Source organism: Xyrauchen texanus, chromosome 1 (assembly GCF_025860055.1).
Source record: "Xyrauchen texanus isolate HMW12.3.18 chromosome 1, RBS_HiC_50CHRs, whole genome shotgun sequence".
Taxonomy (NCBI): Eukaryota; Metazoa; Chordata; class Actinopteri; order Cypriniformes; family Catostomidae; genus Xyrauchen; species Xyrauchen texanus.
This window is the reverse complement of record NC_068276.1, coordinates 33092822-33113306: the sequence shown is the minus strand read 5'-3', so window position 1 is coordinate 33113306 and position 20485 is coordinate 33092822.

Below are 20485 nucleotides of genomic sequence, written 5' to 3'. Positions count from 1 at the left end.
ATGGATTGATTCCTGAATTAATTATTATTGGAGCTTGATGGACCAGAGTCACTGTTCATTATATGGTAAATACATACTGCAAATACAATAGGAATTATTATTTTGTGTTCCACAGACAAAATACATTTATATGGGTCTAAAAAAAAACATGAGGGTGATTAAATAATTACAGATGTTTAATTTTAGGTAAACAATTCCTTTAAATACTGAACAATCGTCACCTGAGACACTGCAGTCATAAAACTCTGGTGAAGCAACCCATACAGTTGTTACTTGTAACTCACACAAATAGGCTGTGGTTGAACCCTGTGTGATGAAGCATTGATATGTCATCTCTTGAAAGGAAGTGGGCTCCAGGAGGCGCTGTACAGCCTCCACTTTTGTGTGGAGTGGCCTGAGGCTCTCAGCCATCACACAGAACCCCACAGACTCGATGGCAGGCACAGAGAATAGCTTTTGTTTAGGGTGAGGTTGTATTTGGCAAACATGTCAAGCAGGCACCAGGTGCAGGCAGTCATTGTGGAGGGCCATGTAACAATGTTGTTGAGGCATATCACCACCCCAGGTATGCTAGTAAAGATGGTTGACATAATATTTTTGGAAACAGCTTGGGGCAGATCTAAGTTTGAAAGGCATCTGTTTGTGACAAAAAAACCTAGACATTGGTAACAAATACGGTGACGTTAAGGTTACAGTCAGTGTACAGTAGCACCTGCTCCCACAGAGGTTTGGCTTAGAAACATCGATGAGCTGTGAAACTGGAAGGTCAGTGGTATTGCAGTGAACATATGTTTTAGTCTGGGATAATCTCATTCTTAAAAACCTTAGGCTATACACATATGCATACACCGACACCTTCCTGGCCATTATCAAGTTGGACATCCAGGTTGATGCAACTTTGAAATGTCACTTAGTGCAAGAGGGATGTGGCACAGGATTTGACAACTATGAATATATGAAGATGCTATATATCACAATAAAGATCTGAGCCTCTGCTTTTAGGCAAAAAAAAAAACGATTTTATTTGATCTTCATTTGTTCTTTTTTTATTGCGACTTGAACAGAGGTCGGTTTTGTCAAAAAACAACATTTCAGACAAAAAGCTGAGAAAAAGGCATGTTTATGTCTGATATTTTGAGCTTCTCATACTCCACTTCTTCATGTTTGAGACGATCGCAGTCTGTTTCTTTGATCAAAGAGTTGCGTACTCTTTCAAAACATGCGCAGGGGTCTTCCTTACCGTATAACACCTAAAACACGGAAACCCGGAAAATTCCGTGTTTGGCGGGGAAGCGTTTTTTCATAAAACACGGAAAATTCCGCGTTTGGCGGGGAAAGAGTTAAAAGACGACACAAACACACACGACGGACATGTCCGCTAACGATCTCTCTCTCCCGCACGATACTCTGCAGTCGACCTTTAAACCTCAGAGGCTTGATTAGCCAAATACGGGACCGGGTGCGTAGGATCACGACCCGGCCCCGCCCTCCGCCGTGCCAAAATGATCTTTTCCAAAAGTTTAGCTACAAGACATTAACAATATTTGTGTAAACATTATTTTAGTGTGATAAAATCACTTACTAAACTTTTTCTTCAACAATGTACTTTTACAAATTTTACTAAAACTTAATATGTCAGTAAATCCTAAAACCATCAAATTACTGTAAAAATGATCATTTAAACTTTACAAGTCCAATAATACATGAGTTTTAACAGAATAATTAATCTTTTATAAATTTTTAAGCTTCACATTTCTGCCTTTAAACCCTAAAGTTTAAGGTAGGGACAAGTGCAAATTATTTTGACTCATTGGGCTTAACTTGTATTGAACCTGATATATTCCTTTACGAATTGGGTTAGAAGTGGACTTTATTAGTCTGTCCTTAATTTTTGGATTGTGGATGTGCTCTATTCCTTTCCTCCTCAAGAGGCTAGCTAAATCCCTCATGTCTGCTTTGTATTGCTGCGTCGACTGCTATTAGTGCTAACTAAACACTCTCTGGGGTGGTAAAATGTTCTGCCAACAGTTTAAAACAGTCCCAATATTTGTTAGCTGATCTAAAGGGGTTCCTTACCTTTCAAAAACCAAAGTTTTGAATGAAGAGGGCTTTTCTGTAGTGAATAACTTTCAAACAAAGAATATGAGGCTCTCTGGGCAGTCTCAGGAAAGTGGGTGATTGAAGCAAAAATTGCATGCTTTTCTTAATTTAATGTTGTAATTAAAACACTCAAAACACAGCCGGACATTACTGATCACAGTTTGTACTACACAAAACATTGAACTGACTGACAGCAGAACTTTAGAGATCCAAGATATATGTAATGGAATCATTATAAAATTGTTGTATAGATGAACATGTTTAAAACATTTAAATGGAATTGTTCGGTTTGTCAGATTCAAATGAGTGCATTAAAAACTATTTATTTGAATACATTACCTTTACCTATTGACACTACAATAACTTAAAATAAATAAGGTGTTGAAAATGACCTTTATTTTTCTGTTGAAGAAATATTGGCACTGCTGGCTTCATTATGGATACTAAATTGGTGTGACAGCAGTAGCAAATCTCAGGCAGAAATAGAGATTGGCCTTTTTAAATGAAACCAATTATGAGAAGAATCTGATGTCTCTCCTGTGTTGTGTCAGAGTTGCCTTCACTCTTTCTGTCTTTCTTGCTCCTTCTTTCTGACTGTCTGACAGACAGACCTGGTCCAGTAAACTTCTTAGCTTTTGCTTATAAGAAGGTCAGTAGTCTGCTCTTTTCAGCTCAAAATATGCATCAGATACCTTAATTAGGCCAAAAGACTTGTAATGTCCTAGATATGATGGGCGATGAAGGATAGGCTATATGAAAAACACATATGCAGACATACTCCCCCATATTCCCCATTATCTGGAAAATGTATTTAAATCGTGTGGTTAGAGGTCAAACAAACATGCTAAATGTCTGGAACATTCACTGTTAGCTTTAATTGTGTTTTTGAATTTGCTTTACTGCATCTGCACACCAGAACATGTCTAAAGTACCATAAATATACAAGGCTTAATGTATTGCTAAACAAAGCTAAATTGTCATTTTGATGGTACAAACAGACCTTTCACCAACTCAAGTTGTACTAGATGCTAAGTACCAATCAAACTTATAGCAGTGCTCCACAAATCTTTTACTCACTTTTTGTTTCTCTTTCACAATCTCTCAATCTGATTGGAAAGTGTTAAAAAGACAACATTTTTTATTGTATCACCAGCATGGTTTCAGCTGACCACATAATTTATCACTCTTACAATTCTGATCTAGTGTGGCTGCTCCACTGTGCCCATTTGCACACCATGGAAAAACATGACACAACACAAAATGTTGGGGGAAAAGTGGTTACCAAGTTTATTTTTCTTTTGGCTTCCCAATCTTCCATTATGAGTATAATTTGTATAATTCCATGTCCCTATAACTCTCCAGGCTATTGTCTAGTGAGTCGTGTGTCATCTACAAGTTGGTTTTAAATGCATCCGTTTTCTGCTGTTTGTCAGAGAGGCTCCAGGAAAGTCTGCAAGGAACAATGCATCAGAGAACCGCAGAGCTGAAGTGTTTGGTCCAGCTTTGTGCAGGGAGAAGACAACAATTTTAACAGTTATTATGGCAAGAGGCAAACCCAATCCCTAGCATTTTCAGAGACCACTGAGACATCACTTGATCCACACCAGATTAGTGCTTTCCTCTATGGCTCTCTTTATTGCTACCATTCTTTCTTTCCACATATACAGTTTATTTTCTTTATTCGTCTATATCTATTGTTTTCCTGTTGCTCCTCTTCATCTCTCTCTCTCTCTCTCTCTCTCTCTCTCTCTCTCTCTCTCTCTCTCTCTCTCTCTCTCTCTCTCTGTGTCCCTGTGGGAATCACACTGCCAGTGGAAAGCTCAGAGGCTTGGTGTGGTGGAAGAATAGCTCTTATTTGTTTGGACATGGACGACCTTAACTGACCTGACCCCTCAATGGTTCTGCGTGTGAGTGCAGGAGGGACCTCTGGAGACTGGTTTGTGTGTGTTTGGATGTTGTATGAAAGCAAGATAGGTGTGTGTGTGTGTGTGTGTGTGTGTGTGTGTGTGTGTGTGTGTGTGTGTGTGTGAGAGAGAGAGAGAGAGAGAGAGAGAGAGAGAATATCTCAATTACCACCTCAAAGTGTCTTTGGGCAACAACACATTTACATTTGGTGTTTGTGAATTACAAGCAGTTCAAAACAATGCAATTAGACTGAATTACAAAACACAGTCTCCCAGTTTAACGAGTCCCTGCACTATTTAAAGAAATAGTTGAACTATTAAAAAATTAAAATGTAATGAATATCTTAGTGTGTCTTTGAATACAATTACGGTTGATAGTGACTTTAAAAAGCACCCAAAAGTATCATAAAATTAGTCCATGTGACTCTTGTGTGTAATATTCCAAGTCTTCTTAAGACATACAACATTTTTGTTATTTTTCAGTGAAAATACGTCAGTTGCATGTTCATGTGTGCATGAGAGAATTTGTTTTAAGTGCTAAACAACTCAAGTTCTGACATGATGAATTTATTTTTGGCCAAACTATTCCTTTAAAAATTTATTGCATTTATAACATTACATTTTATGAAAACAAGACTAATCAGTTACGTTATAATCTGTTGTTGTATCTTCACTCTTGATGAAAATAATGCAATTTTTGCATGCTTTTTTTTAACGTTAGATTGGAATGTTAATGTCAAATAATAAATCCACATCTCTCACTGAATGAGCCGCCAACCTGCTAAAAGGCATAAATACTCCATGCCATTCACACACAGATACAGTAATGGGCAGGGGTGTAAAGTAACAAATTACAAATACTCACGTTACAGTAATTAATACGTTTTTCCTAGGAATTGTACTTTTTAAGTAGTTTTAAAATGGTATATTTGACTTTTACTTGAGTATATTTTAAGTGCTGTAACTGTACTTTTACTGTGCTATATTCCCACCATCTATTTTCACTACTTCCCTGTCCTGATTTTATTTTTATCCATCAACATGATTGGCTAGAGAGAGTCTCGTGATTCCCTTCAAATCAAATCACACACTTGAACGGCAGCTGCAGATCTGGCGCCAACTGTTCTAGCACAAGTCACCTGAACATCATGGCAGCACCTAAAAGGGCTTTTCGCAGTGAAAAAGGCCAATTGCTTGATTGTGTCAAATGAGTTTCACTTACTCAAGCAAGATATCAAAATTATTTCTGCCTTGAAGAAACATATCGAGGTAAGTTACATTTTTCTTCTTACAAGATTCTGTGTCTATAATGTACACTGTAAATTATCAATCTATCACTGAGATTATTGGGTTGATGTGAGAGATTAAGGCAATGTTATCAATAGAGCTGGGTGATAAAATAATCTTGATGTTTATCTGAAAAAAGAGAGATGTCTGCGATATGGATGATAAAATTCTGAGTACTTTTCTATACTTAGCTTATGTTCAACATCTAGAACAGGGGTGGTCATTACATCGAGCGTGATAGCAAGACAACCACTGGTTGGTTGATCTAGATAAAATATAAAATATTTTTATATCCTGACATCTGTCGCTGCATGCTGTTTGATCGACAGGCGGCTAATGTTTGTGCGCTATTGCGGGTTCATGCCTAAACTATCAAATACACCTTATAATTCCGCAAATGCCCCTCTTGATGAGACATTAATGTAAATGCAGTTGGTTTGGTCTGATAAAAATCGTATTTGCATTAAAATGTTGAACTTGAAGTTTACATACAACCGAAATGAGCACTGTCTAGTAGGCCATGTTATATAAAGTCTATTAATCAAACAACAATAACAAGGAAATGAGAAAACCACTCACTACTTTTGGCTGAATAACTTGAGTAGCTTTAAAATTATTAATGTAATGTAATATAATAAATGTAATAATTATATTTTAATAATGTTATATATATTTTATATAATGTTATACCGACTCCTGATGTAGAGAGTGTGTTAATTTGTATAATAAATTACCAAGATAGAATTTCCATTGGATAAAACAATATATAATTATGCTTAGCCTTTATCATGTTTCATCTAATGCCTGATAGAAAAGTAGCAACATTTGCAGAGCAATACTTTAGGTAGAACATTTCACCAGTCACAAACTTCAGAAAATTGTGCATCATGCATTTGAAAGAGAACACAACTATTTCTGGGCGTAAAAGGTACAAGAACTAAACCAATGTGGAACATTGTATCTCAAAAGGAGGACAATGCGTCCCCCCATGTGCTGCTTAAAGAAACAATTCACACAAAAATGAACATTCTCTTACTCACCCTCATGCCATCCCAGATGTCGATGACTTTCTTTCTCCTGCAGAACACAAATGAAGATTTTTTAAATAATATTTCAGCTCTGTAGGCCTATACAATACAAGTGAATGGATGCCAACATTTTTATGCTCCACAAAGCACATAAATGCAGCATAAAAGTAATCCAGACTCCAGTGGTTAAATCCATATCTTCAGAAGTTATATGATAGGTGTGGGTGAGAAAAAAATCTATATTTAAGTATTGATGGCGATATGCATGAAGAATGTGAATTACCAAAAACAAAAGAATAATGTGAAAGTTAAAGCAGAGATTGACTGAGCAGGGAGGAGAAATTACAGTCAAAATTCACTTAAATATCGATCTGTTTCTCACCCAATATTTCAGACATGGATTTAACCACTGGAGTCATATCGATTCACTTGGATTGTATGGACCAAAAGAGCTGAGATATTCTTCTAAAAATCTTAATTTGTGTTTTGCTAAAGAAAAAGTCATATCCAAGATGGCATGAGGGTGTGTAAATGATAAGAGAATTTTCATTTTTGTGTGAATTATTCTTTTGAAGCCTGATGTGGCCCCTGTACCAAACAACTGTTCTACCCCCTCTATTGTGCGGAAAATAAAACACCAATTGACCCTGCTTTTTTAGTGGTTTCTTTTTTTTTTTTTTTTTTTTTTTTTTTAACATGTTTTATGCACAACAATAATGCTCTGTTGGCATTAAGGGAAATTTAGACCCTACTCATAAACTGATTTTAATGTAATTGTTTCATACATTATGATATTGAAAATAACTTTTTCATCTTCATTTCTGTAATCATGTCACCCTTTTATTTATTTTTTCCATCAGATTAAAGTAGTGTTTACAGTATCATAGATAAGTGATGCATTTTAAAAGCTGTCAATCACAAACACCTACAAAATACCTATATTTTTTATTCTGTCTGGCAAACAGCAATAGAAGGGAATATAAATTACGGTATGTGTGCAACATTTTTAAATTGCAGCATAGAGTTTTTATAATAAATAGGCATAGATTTCTCAACTCAGTACTCAATACTCACTTCTCATGAGTACTTTTAAATCCGCTACTCTTTTTCTCTTGAGTAGTTTTTAGGACAGGTACTTTTACTCTACTCATACAAAATTTTTGAAGATGTAACAGTACTTTTCAGCACTCTTTCCACCCCTGGTAATGGGGAATCAAAGATTTGGAAGCTATTTTTTGCTTTTTGTATTTGCAGGTAGGCCCACACAGTCTCATGAAAATTTTTAATAATTAATAAGACGGGGGCCTGGGTAGCTCAGTGAGTATTGATGCTAACTACCACCCCTGGAGTCACAAGTTCGAATCCAGGGCATGCTGAGTGACTCCAGCCAGGTCTCAATTGGCCAAATTGGCCCGGTTGCTTGGGAGGGTAGAGTCACATTGGTTAACCTCCTCATGGTGACTATAATGTGGTTCTCACACTCGGTGGGGCACATGGGGAGTTGAGCGTGGGCCTCCACGCGAATCACGTCTCTGCGGTAATGTGGTCAACAAGCCATGTGATGTGTGGATTGACATCTCAGATGCGGAGGCAACTGAGATTCATCCTCCACCACCCAGATTGAGGCGAGTAACTATGCCGCCACGATGACTTATTGATGGCATTGGGAATTGGGCATTCCAAATTGGGTAGAAAAAGGGAGAAAATAGAAAATAAAGAAAATTAATAAGACAAGGCAAAATCGTAACTTGTCTCATACGAAAACATACAGCTTTTATTCAAATAAACATCAACTAATCAACAAACATAATTTGAAATTGATTGAATAAATGCAGTACATTTTGCTAACCTCCTTTCCAACATATTATTTTAATTAAGGAAACATCTACAAATAAATGTTGTTAATCATTATGCAATAAAAAGACTGATCTATGTGAATTACCTGTAATACTCGTCCCTCGTTTTGTTCCACACCACATGTTTCCTTTTTCCATGGTTCACAAGGTTTAGTGTTTGGGTATAGTTTTACACTTTATGCTTATGGATGTTGTAAGGTTTATGTTTGAGGTATGGGTTTGGGGTTTAACTTATGATAAATCGTCAGAGCACTCCTTCAAAACTCAGATGTTTCTCTTTCATGTGTGGTACTCAAATAAAGTTGTTTGATTTGTTAGAGCCAACTTGTACGATGTCTTACGATTTCGCCACCTCATGCTATTTTTACGACTTGCCATGAAATTGGGTTGGATTGGCTTGTATTTTGGGGATAATTACTCAGCAGTAAATATCTACCATAAATTGTTCATCTTTGTACAGTAAATATCTAATCTTCCTTTGATTCCTTTAAACCACATGATTGTATTCTTTACTGTGTCAAAGATGTTGGCAATTAGCCTTAAATATCCTTAGAGACACTGCTAACCTCAGTCTAACCTTTCTGCTAATCAGTCTAACCCTGCTTTAAAGATTTGTTGCCATGGCACCATTTTCTAAGATGATGTGCTAACTTAAGTGACTCTGCAAAAGTGTGTAAATTTGTGTTTGTCTGAACCTGTGGCGTACGTGACTTGTGTGGGTGCACACAGGCCAAAGGAGGTAAATGTGTCATAGAGTGTGAGTGTGTGTGTGTGTGTGTGTGTGTGTGTGTGTGTGTGTGTGTGTGTGTGTGTGTGTGTGTGTGTGTGTGTGTTGCTCTGTGCATGACCTGTGTGTGTGAGGACTGCAGTAGGAAGGTGTGTGTATTTGGAGAATGTTGGTTTGACTCCAGTGCACTCATTAGCCAACTGCTGTGGGGTCATTCTGACCACATCAACTCGGACATCCTAAAAAAATACTCCCTCGCTGCACATAGAAATATCGCTGTGTGAGTGCTGAATGCTAGTACACAACATCCTGGTACAAGCACACTGATAAAAATAACAGAGTGAGATGAATAAGGAGCTGCAATTGCAAACCTCCTGGAATAGAGATTAAGAAAGCAGATGAAGAGAGCTGTATGCACGGATAGGTTAAGTGTGAGCAGGTTCCAGTGTTAGAGAGTGGGAAACTGAATGTGTTAAATTTAACTTTTTAGATAGGAACCACTTGAATAGATAATAATTGACATAGGGTTTATGTCAACCTGATGTGTTTTTATGCATTCTTTTCCTGATTGTTGTTGTGGTGTTGCAGTGACCATATGGATGCTGGCTACTCATTATGGTGCAAATGGAATACCAGGAGGGTTAATTAAGGGCTGTTTCCAAGGACAGTAGAGACTGGCTCACATTACTTCTAATCAAGTGTAACCCTGCATATTTTCTGAGGGATAGAGAAAGAGCAAGAATGAGAAAAACAAAAACAAATATAAACCACACTAAAACCCAACCAGAAAAAAAAGAAAATGTATTTAACAGTTTTAAACCATCTATATCTGCTTAAAGAAATACCTAGTTTGGTATTAAAAATAATAATTCCCCCCCCCAACTACTTGCTTAATTTGAATAAACTATTCTTGGTTGTCAGAAGGCAACCTTCACTTTGACTGACACTATTTTTCTCCAGTGTCTATCTATCTATCCCTAAAGGAAGGGTAAAAGCGCTGATTCTGTTTAGATTTTGGCAACAATAGGTTTGTAACCGTTCAATAAAATATCATGCAGAACGAATTTAGAGAATATATTTGTCATGCCATATATAAATATATTTTGAATCTGGACAGAACATTTTATTTTATTTTATTTCTTTTTTATGCATGGCTCAAAATTTGTGCCTGCCTTTTGACTGTATTTGGTGAACTGATGTGAACAATGCAATAGTACATGCTGAATAAATAGTGGTGTAATCTGCTCTGTATCCCTATAACAGCAGGTACGGTGACTTGTTTTTTATTACACATTTCTCAACTCTCATTTGCTCTTTTAGTACTGCAGTGTTTGCTGCGGATGGGATTAACAGATAATTCCTTTCAGTTAGATTTTGCAAAATGCTGCACTAATATCACCCACATTGATAACATCAACAGACTGGCATGTCTGCATGGCCGCTGTCTGATAACTCCCCTTGACCTTGGCTGGAGGTCATTCTCCTTGTAAATGGTTTTGCATGTGTGTGTGTGTGTGTGTGTGTGTGTGTGTGTGTGTGTGTGTGTGTGTGTGGAGAGGTTTAAGTGGTTTACGAGGAAATTTTTTTAGGTTACAAACTGGTAACCTAAAGTACAAGGGTATTATGCTATAAATGTGGTTTATGAGGACATTTCTAGTGTCGCCACAATTTGAATCGCTTTTATTGTAATTTGTTATATTGAAAATTTAAACATTTATGTAAAAACCTTTTTTTTTTTAGGGTTAGGTTTAGGGGTAGAGTTAGGGTTATGGGATAGTATCTATAGTTCATACAGTATAAAAATCATTATGTCTAAGTGTGTGTGTGTGTGTGTGGGGGGTTCTGGGGGTTAGGGGGTTGTGGGGGTAAGGTGGTTTACGAGTACTTACTTTTAGGTTACAAACTAGTAATCACAAGGGTATATTTCTAGTGTCCCCACAATTCAAATCACTTTTACACTAACAATGCTTAATTTAAAGTTTGGCTCTGAACTTGTAATCCTTTGTTTTTGATGCTTTGCAGTCTGTCTTCTGTAACAGTGGCTGACAATTTCTGCATGAGTGAATGATATTGCACAGAAAGATGGTGTGCATTAATAGATGCATATTGGGAATTGAAGAGGAAAAGGAAATAAGATATCTTTCCCACACCCCTGCAGAGACCAGTTCTTATTGAAAGTCTCACACATACCTAAATGAACATCCAGGAAAAGCCTCCATTAATTGAATGTATTTAGTTCATCGTATTCTAGAGCACTAGAGCTGCATTTCGATTTACAGGGTTCCAAAGAGTGTACACTGCTCCCTATACTTACTAATCAGAGGATTTTTGTAAGAGCAACTTCACTTTACAAAATTCCTACATTTGAAAAGATCTGCAATGTTGCTAAACACAGACCACAATTTTGTCGCATAATTTTGAAAGACTGACTGGTGTGATGTGAGGCATATCAAAATGTTCCACCGAGGAAGGCTACTGTAACTGTGCAAAATGGAAATGACTGTTATTTGGTAAACGTACAAAATGTATGCCTCTGCCTAAACTGTTTTATATTATCCATGATTATGATAAAGCTGCACTATAAAAGATTTGTTTGGTTACAACTAAAAAGTTAATTATTGAGTGAGTGCATAAAAAATCCATGTAAGCCTACAATAATTATTTGTGAGTTTCACCTCTTAAATTGATCTGTGTATTACCGTACACACATTAATGTGTTGTGGATAAAACACTTGAATAATTATATTAAAATATATAAGAGTGTTGTTTATCTTCTTCAAAGTAAATAATATATTGGTGGTAAATGTTTAAACTAATATCAACATGAAAATGACACATCATGATATCAGAGTCCTCAAACCATGATATTCATCCACGCAGAATAGCAGTGCCGAATCAAAACTCACATAGAATATTCCTCCGCATGTTGCTTGCAATTTAAGGTTTAAACAACATATGTCGCTAGAGAGTAGAAAGTTCCTAACTGAGCGGTTAAACATGTACTTGTGCAATAGTGACACATCTTGTGTACTTTAAAAACCTGTACAAAAACTAAAAGTAAAAAAATAAAAGTGTACTAATATATACATGTGTCATACTGTGGTAATGCACAACGATGGGTGAACTTTCCAGTTAACTTCATGTTAAGTGATAAATAATAGTATCCCTATGCTTTTTACCAATGCCATCAGATTGAAGACTACACACTGCGTATTTGGAATCTAAAGGGGTTTTCAGAATGCATTCTTGTGTCAAAAATGCTAGACTCTGCTCAGTGAGAGGAACAGAATGTAGGTGTCTCAAGACGCAGTTAGCACTGTGTCTTAAAAGTGTGGCAGTCATTTTCATCTTGTAACGTTGCGTCTCCTCTTGACTCCTTGGGCACCAAGCGTTACACATCTCCTATGAATGACACTGAAACTAATGCACTAGAACATTTTATAGGTTTGTTTGTTCACAAGTGTAATGTAGCTAATTAATGTAACTCTATATGCTATATTTACACAATTAGGAAAACATATTTGTCATGCATTAGCATTGTGGTTTGCTGAGGTGTAGACAGGTGTTGCTTTATGTTAAGGGTTTGCATTAACAGCCTGAGGAAGTTTGGTGACTAGCCTCTTGTTCACCTTATACATGACATGTCTTATTAAAACCACTCATGGCAGGGTTGTGCCTCATTGTCATGAGCTCATAACAAGACCATCACTGCTCCTGCTCCTGAGGTCACTAATACATTTGACCTCTGTCTCATCATTGCTCTTAACGTGACACCTCTTCCCTCCACAGGGGACACATGTACCAATCACATGCTTTTGTGCTTCATTCATAATGCCCTGATTGGCCAAGAGCATTGTTGGCATGTCTAGAAAGGAGAAACCAAGGTGGGCCAATGCATTATAATGAGACAGTTATAGCATAGAGCTCTAATGTCTTTCACACATATTCACACACTCTCTCAGCATTGTTGAGCAGACCCCAGCGGCAGGCTGTCAGGTTGCTTGTTAGGTCCAGTCAGAAGGCAGGCACAGAAGGCCACCAAATATTCTCTCTCTCTCTCTCTTAGTTACTTGCTATTGACACAGCTCTAAAGCCAAGCTGTCTTTTCTTTTTTTATTTCTTATTTGTACCTTGTTTTACCTTATTTGCCTGTGTTTTTAAGAGCGTGCATTTTGAAGGTTTTGCTTTGCACACAATGTATTTTGTGTGTGTGGGTATGTTTAAGTGTATGTACAAGTATACCCCTTCTCCTACAGGCCGTAGAGGTATGCTGTTAATGATGCACCTGTCATGCTCACAAACTCTTCCCTACATTTAGTTTTTGATTAGAATGGAACATTCAGCATCCTCATAAAAGGCCTGCTGCATGCTTGGCTCTCTGTATTTGCCTTTATCCAGAATATTTTGTTCTTCATTATCTACTTTATCTAAATATATGAATATAGTTTAGCATATTTATGGAATTATATAATGACAGGAGTCTTTCACTATGGCTAGATTATATAATATATAATCCAAGAATACTGAAGGAAGTAGTTGAAACTGACATTTTCCCCAAATTATGTCACCTAGGCACATGATATCCAACAGTGCGATAATGACTCCATAGAGCTAGGCAACCTGACCAATTACATTTTCAGATGACAGCACCAACCCCAATAATGACACACACAAGTGCATTACTATTCCTTTCTCTTTCTGTCTTTTAGATGCAGGTCTAATTGGCAGTCGCTCTGGCTATTTTTCAGCATTTTTCTCAAAAACATCTCAATGCACCTAACAAAAACTCACACACACACACACACTCTCACACACCTTTCTGAAACTCCCAGTGACAATAATCGGTAGTTGTGTCTCCACTAGCTCACAGTGCCAGAGCAGAAAGGACAAGTTGAGTACAACACATTCCAAAGACAGTTGAACTCACCCCAAACTCCTGCACTGCCTTCAACAGGGCCTCTACCTCAGGTAAGATTCAGTTATTCTGAGTAAAACACAAAATAACCCTATGGCATCTTGTCTCGAGCAGTGATTTTTGGAAGCAAAGTGTATCAGATTGGGAGCAACTTAAGGCTGGGCGCTAAAACATTATCAATAATTCAAAAGCGATGATACACTTTTGAGTAATTTTCGATATTTAGCTAATGTTCTAAATTTAAGCATTTTACATTTATGCATTTGGCAGTCGCTTTTATCCAAAGCGACTTACAGTACACTTATTACAGGGACTATCCCCCCAGAGCAACCTGAAGTTAAGTGCCTTGCTCAAGGACACAATGGTGGTGGCTGTGGGGACCAAACCAGCAACCTTCTGATTAACAGTTATGTGCTTTAGCCCACTACGCCACCACCACTCCACTCATGTTCTACATCTAGATGATTGGATCAGGTGTGTGTAGCTAAAAACGAGACTAGGTAGCCACAAGTTAGTTAGTTATCTGGCTAAGATGATATTGTTGTGTACCGGACAAGACAGCATTGACCATGCAATATACAGCTATCGACTTATCACAACAAATCCGACATCAAAACCATTGCTGTTTATTTACGTACTATTTAGTAATGTTGGGTTCGAGTCCACTTTAGTCGAGTCCGAGTCAAGTTCAAGACTTTAAACAATCCAGTCCAAGTCCAAAAGGGGCCGAGTCGGACTCAATACCGAGTCCATAACAGGCCAAGAATCTGTTCATGAATCTGAATTAAATTTGTAACTTAAACTCAACATCAATATGTTAAGCTTATTTTAACCTTCACAACAAATATATATTTTTTTGTCAATATAAATGTAACAAAAACACCACTGTTGCCTTTAATATATATATTTTATGATCAGTATCCTGCTGAACAAACTTCAATGTGGTTTCAGAATGAAAGCATATGCTTTAGGTGTATGAAGACAAAACTGTCCTTCAACACACTTATTGTGTTCTTTTGACATTTCACTTATTTGATACATTTTTTCGCTCCACTCAAACATAGAAAGTGAAAGCTGCGTTAGTCATTACAACCAAGGTTATTATGTTTCCAATTTGAATATTTTTTTTTATTTCTACTTAATTTTCAATTTGTCAATTAAATTTAATTTAGTTTTATTTAAAATTATCCCTATCTAAAAAAATTACAGTTTATACAGTGATTTATTTCTGAATCATCTGCTGACTGATTTGGGAAAAAAAAAAAAAGTACGTTCAACTGAGTAACACAGTAGTAATTAGCACTCGCTGAGAATTTACGTGTCACGATTTGACTGCAAATGCTACATCTGAAAACACTGGAAAAGCCCACTGATAATATTAGGGCCATGTCGTCATGGACATGATTTTCTAGTTATAATGTGGGAAACCACTCAGTGCAGGACAGTTCTACGTGCTGCTCGTTTACCTAAATCCCTTATGTGTCTGTGTGTCTCGCAGCAGCTGCCACAGAAGATCTTTTTTTTTCTTTATATTTGCTTGAGCCGCAGATGCAAGTCACAAACAATTGACAGAATTGTAAAAATTGTGAGTGGTGGACAAATGCTGTAAAAAAAATATTTTTAGCAGCTCATCAATGCTGTGATGCTTCAATCAATAATACATAGTTGCTGTTTACCAGTTTAGAGTTGCTGTCGACTTTAGCAATAACGCTTTTTTCCCCCGACTATTTAAAAAGTTACACAGTTAATTCATCAAGCTATTATGGACCAGTTCAAGCTGACAACATTTTGTGGACCATACATGTGTAAATACATTACACCTAAAAAGACCTAATATCCAACATTAATACTATTTTTATGTATTTTTCTTTCAATATGCTGTTTTTAGTAAACTGTGAGAGACATGATGTGGATGACTTGACTCAATGAATTCTTGATTTTAAGTTTTTAATTACGATGAAACCGCAATGCGAGCACTGTTTTGGCTGCACAAACGCCACATGCAATTTTACCAGTTGTCAGGTCCTGTGTAGTTTCAAACTGCATTGTTTAGTTTCTATAACATGTGTTCATTAATTTATGCATCAAAAATGTTATGGACTTGGCTGGACTTGTAAAAAAGAGTCCCAAAGGCTTGAGTCCGGGTCAAGTCCAATAAAAATGAATCCGAGTCCTTGACAAGTCCAAGTGCATTAAAAAGGGACTCTTGACTCGGACTTAAGTCTGAGTACAAACTCGAGAACTCCAACTCTACTAGTTAAATATTTTTTCATGATCCAAAGCAATGTTACATCTGCTAACTTGTTGACACAGGCAAGAAAGTGTTTCTTCTTCATTTTATGTTTATTGGCGTGAGGCAATCCAGTTTATGATGCATTATTGCCACCTACTGAGCTGTAGTGTGGAACGTCACAAGAAAGTCTTTCAGTGATATCAAACATCCACTGAAGGTGATGAAACTGGCAAAATTTCAATGAAAAGATATCACACATCTTATGTAGGATTACATTAGTATACTTCTTGAACTTTAAATTAAAAGGTAGCTTACCCTGTGGAGTTTACATAAGTTATGTTTAATTCATTCTTGAGGTCTACTTCCCCACTATTAGTATGAAATGAATATCGTGATATCTATAAATATCGAACAATATGAAAAAAGAGGCTATAAGAAGAGGCTCTTGCTGAACCTAAGGTGCATCAATGAACCATTGAAGAGTCTTAATTAATAAGAGTATAGACCCTTTCCCACCTACAGCCCTGGTACTTTTACCTAAGTATCTAGATGAACTCTTAAGAGGAACAGCACACCCTAGGAGATTTTCCCCTCTTGCATTTGCACTCATCAAACTAACCGCTGTAGTGACATCAGGTACTGTAGTATCGCCCATCTTGTGAAGTTATTTGCACGTGCAATTCAACAGTAACAACTACAATAACAAAAATCAACAACACTGACGGAGGACGCCGGCATGGGAGCTACACTTTTCTTTGTTTTTGTCTGTTTTATACAAACTTTGGCTGCATCTGAAAATTAAAGCAGCTGCCTATTCAGTTTATGGTTTAAACAACAGCATTTTTGGATAAACGAAACTCTCTGAACAGTTTAAATGGAAATTATTTAATCCTAACTTCATCCATCCTTATAGAGTCTCCGAAGGCAGCATTTTCCAGTTATTGGACGCAGACTGTGTCTTCAGGTTACAGTTTAAATAGGGCGTGTGAGCCACACATGTGGTGCTCTGTGCTGAAGATCTAGTGAGAGGAGAGACGAGGTGGCGAAAATGTTATTTTCCCGATGAAGTCACACACAATGACAAACACACATATGTGAAATGGGTGATTCTCTTTGGATACTTTGTATGTTATATGCTATTTCTAATTAAGGGATTTGTAAAATTAGTACATTCCTCTGAGTAGCAGGCTAGCAGATTGTTTAATAATATCGGATGTGGAGCTCCTCTCCTTTCTCAATGATTTGTGCATCATTGACCAATCACAAGCTGCAGCACCTCCCACAGTCCGTCACAGTCCCAGACGTATCTACCCTGGAGTAGGAGTTAAAAATGTCCCCTAAAACAGCTTTGAGGAACTATAGTTCCTCAGGTGCGAAAAGATGAAAAGTACTAGTCCCAGAGGAAAGAACCTAAAACTGGCTTTAGTACATCCAGTGGGAAAGGGCCTTATAGGTAGAAGTTCTTCTCTGCTATACCTTATATTTGACATTCTCCCTTCCTTCATTCACTCCACTCTCTATACTGTTACTTATTCTAACGTATAACTCATAGTTAGTTTAGGACTGTGCTAAGGCAGATTGCTTGGTTTTGGCCCATTGGTCAAGTAGAAGGAGGGGGTGTGAGTGGCGTCCTCAAGTGACTCGTTTGAGCTAGATTGTTTCTGCACAGCTCTGGTCATGTTGATAGAGTGACTCTGCCAAGAACTCATTCCACCCATCCTCACAAAACAATTAGCAATGCTGAGCAACTTCGCAATTAACCGCTCTGTAATTGTCACATGCCCCACTTTCCAAATCAAGCACAGCAATGTCTGTTTTACAGCAAAGTTTAATTACAAAGTGAAAGCATTTGCATTCTCCATCATTAACATTTTAAATTACTTCTTTTTAAATTGTTGAGTGGAGAGGTGTGGGATTGGTTTTCTGAAACTTGGTGGTAGGTTTGTTTCAGACTTTAAATATTCTGGAGCTGGTATTCCAGGTTGTGTGTGTGTATCTTTGCACATATCATGTGCACAGTAGTCTGGTTTCGGAAGTACAAATCCCATTCATTTTTCCATTGCGGAATTGACTTTTATTGATAACTTCTAAACCTTTGAAGACAGACCTATTCTAAGCCTTGACTTTGTTAAATGATGGTATGCTTCTGCCTCAGCCATCAGTCAGTGTAAATTCAACATCATTTGTTTAAAAAATCATGTATAATAGTGGTTATACTGGTGAAGAACTACACTACCAATGACCCTGAGGGAGAAGAATCCACCAATCAGAGAATTGCTGCAAACAAACTATGCCTACTCCTATGACACATGACAAATGATGATCGAGTCTGTCTCCCTACATTCTCAAACTAATATATTTCTTATATATCTGCATATACAATATATATATATACACTCACCTAAAGGATTATTAGGAACACCTGTTCAATTTCTCATTAATGCAATTATCTAATCAACCAATCACATGGCAGTTGCTTCAATGCATTTAGGGGTGTGGTCCTGGTCAAGACAATCTCCTGAACTCCAAACTGAATGTCAGAATGGGAAAGAAAGGTAATTTAAGCAATTTTGAGCGTGGCATGGTTGTTGGTTCCAGACGGACCGGTCTGAGTATTTCACAATCTGCTCAGTTACTGAGATTTTCACGCACAACCATTTCTAGGGTTTACAAAGAATGGTGTGAAAAGGGAAAAACATCCAGTATGCCGCAGTCCTGTGGGCGAAAATGCCTTGTTGATGCTAGAGGTCAGAGGAGAATGGGCCGACTGATTCAAGCTGATAGAAGAGCAACTTTGCCTGAAATAACTACTCGTTACAACCGAGGTATGCAGCAAAGCATTTGTGAAGACACAACACGCACAACCTTGAGGCGGATGGGCTACAACAGCAGAAGACCCCACCGGGTACCACTCATCTCCACAACAAATAGGAAAAAGAGGCTACAATTTGCAAGAGCTCACCAAAATTGGACAGTTGAAGACTGGAAAAATGTTGCCTGGTCTGATGAGTCTTGATTTCTGTTGAGACATTCAGATGGTAGAGTCAGAATTTGGCGTAAACAGAATGAGAACATGGATCCATCATGCCTTGTTACCACTGTGCAGGCTGGTGGTGGTGGTGTAATGGTATGGGGGATGTTTTCTTGGCACACTTTAGGCCCCTTAGTGCCAATTGGGCATCGTTTAAATGCCACAGCCTACCTGAGCATTGTTTCTGACCATGTCCATCCCTTTATGGCCACCATGTACCCATCCTCTGATGGCTACTTCCAGCAGGATAATGCACCATGTCACAAAGCTCGAATCATTTCAAATTGGTTTCTTGAACATGACAATGAGTTCACTGTACTAAAACGGCCCCCATAGTCACCAGATCTCAACCCAATAGAGCATCTTTGCGATGTGGTGGAACGGGAGCTTCGTGCCCTGGATGTGCATCCCACAAATCTCCATCAACTGCAAGATGCTATCCTATCAATATGGGCCAACATTTCTAAAGAATGCTTTAAGCACCTTGTTGAATCAATGCCACGTAGAATTAAGGCAGTTCTGAAGGCGAAAGGGGGTCAAACACAGTATTAGTATGGTGTTCCTAATAATCCTTTAGGTGAGTGTATATATATAATAGATTTATTCTATACTTACAATCAACAACTTGAAATAAATAGTTTTGTGTTGTTTCCATTGTTTATAATTTAGTTACATAATTTGTGTAATGCTTAATGGGATTGTAGTTCATTAACCCATTTAAGATGTTAAGTACACAGTTTTGTACCTTTTTATTTTTTTTTATTAAATGAAAGTCTGTAATGTTGTGAATCACATTTCAGCTGGTTAGTTTGGTTCATGGCTTAGAACTCTTTTATGAAGTACATTATGAAGTCTCTATGGAAACAATGAATTGGAATCATGCTTCCGGATCTAAGATGGCTGAAAATGTGGTGGGAACTGTTGTGCTGTACAGCAAAGAAACAGTGACATACAATTATATTATATTATATGATATGTATATTATATTATATTATATTATATTATATTATATTATATTATATTATATTATATTATATATTGTAATCATTCTGTTACTGGACACTTGATTAGTCAAAACAGTCAAATACAAATAAAGTAAAATAAAAAAACATACACTACATACATTAGAAAATGTATGCAATGTCTTAAATGCCCAATTGTACTGTATATATGATTCTGAATTATGAACGAAGTAAAATCATACAGTCTCAATTTCCTACTGTCACTATTCCACTACACACTGTGTTCTTCATATTCTGTGGCTTATATACTGTGATTAATCCATTTAGACTATCAGGTTTGTACACATCAATGGTAAATTGTATACAGTTGTAGACTGTGCCACCCTAATATGCATTATATGTACTGTATGAACTCTACACAAACTTGAAACCTAAGCTGTGC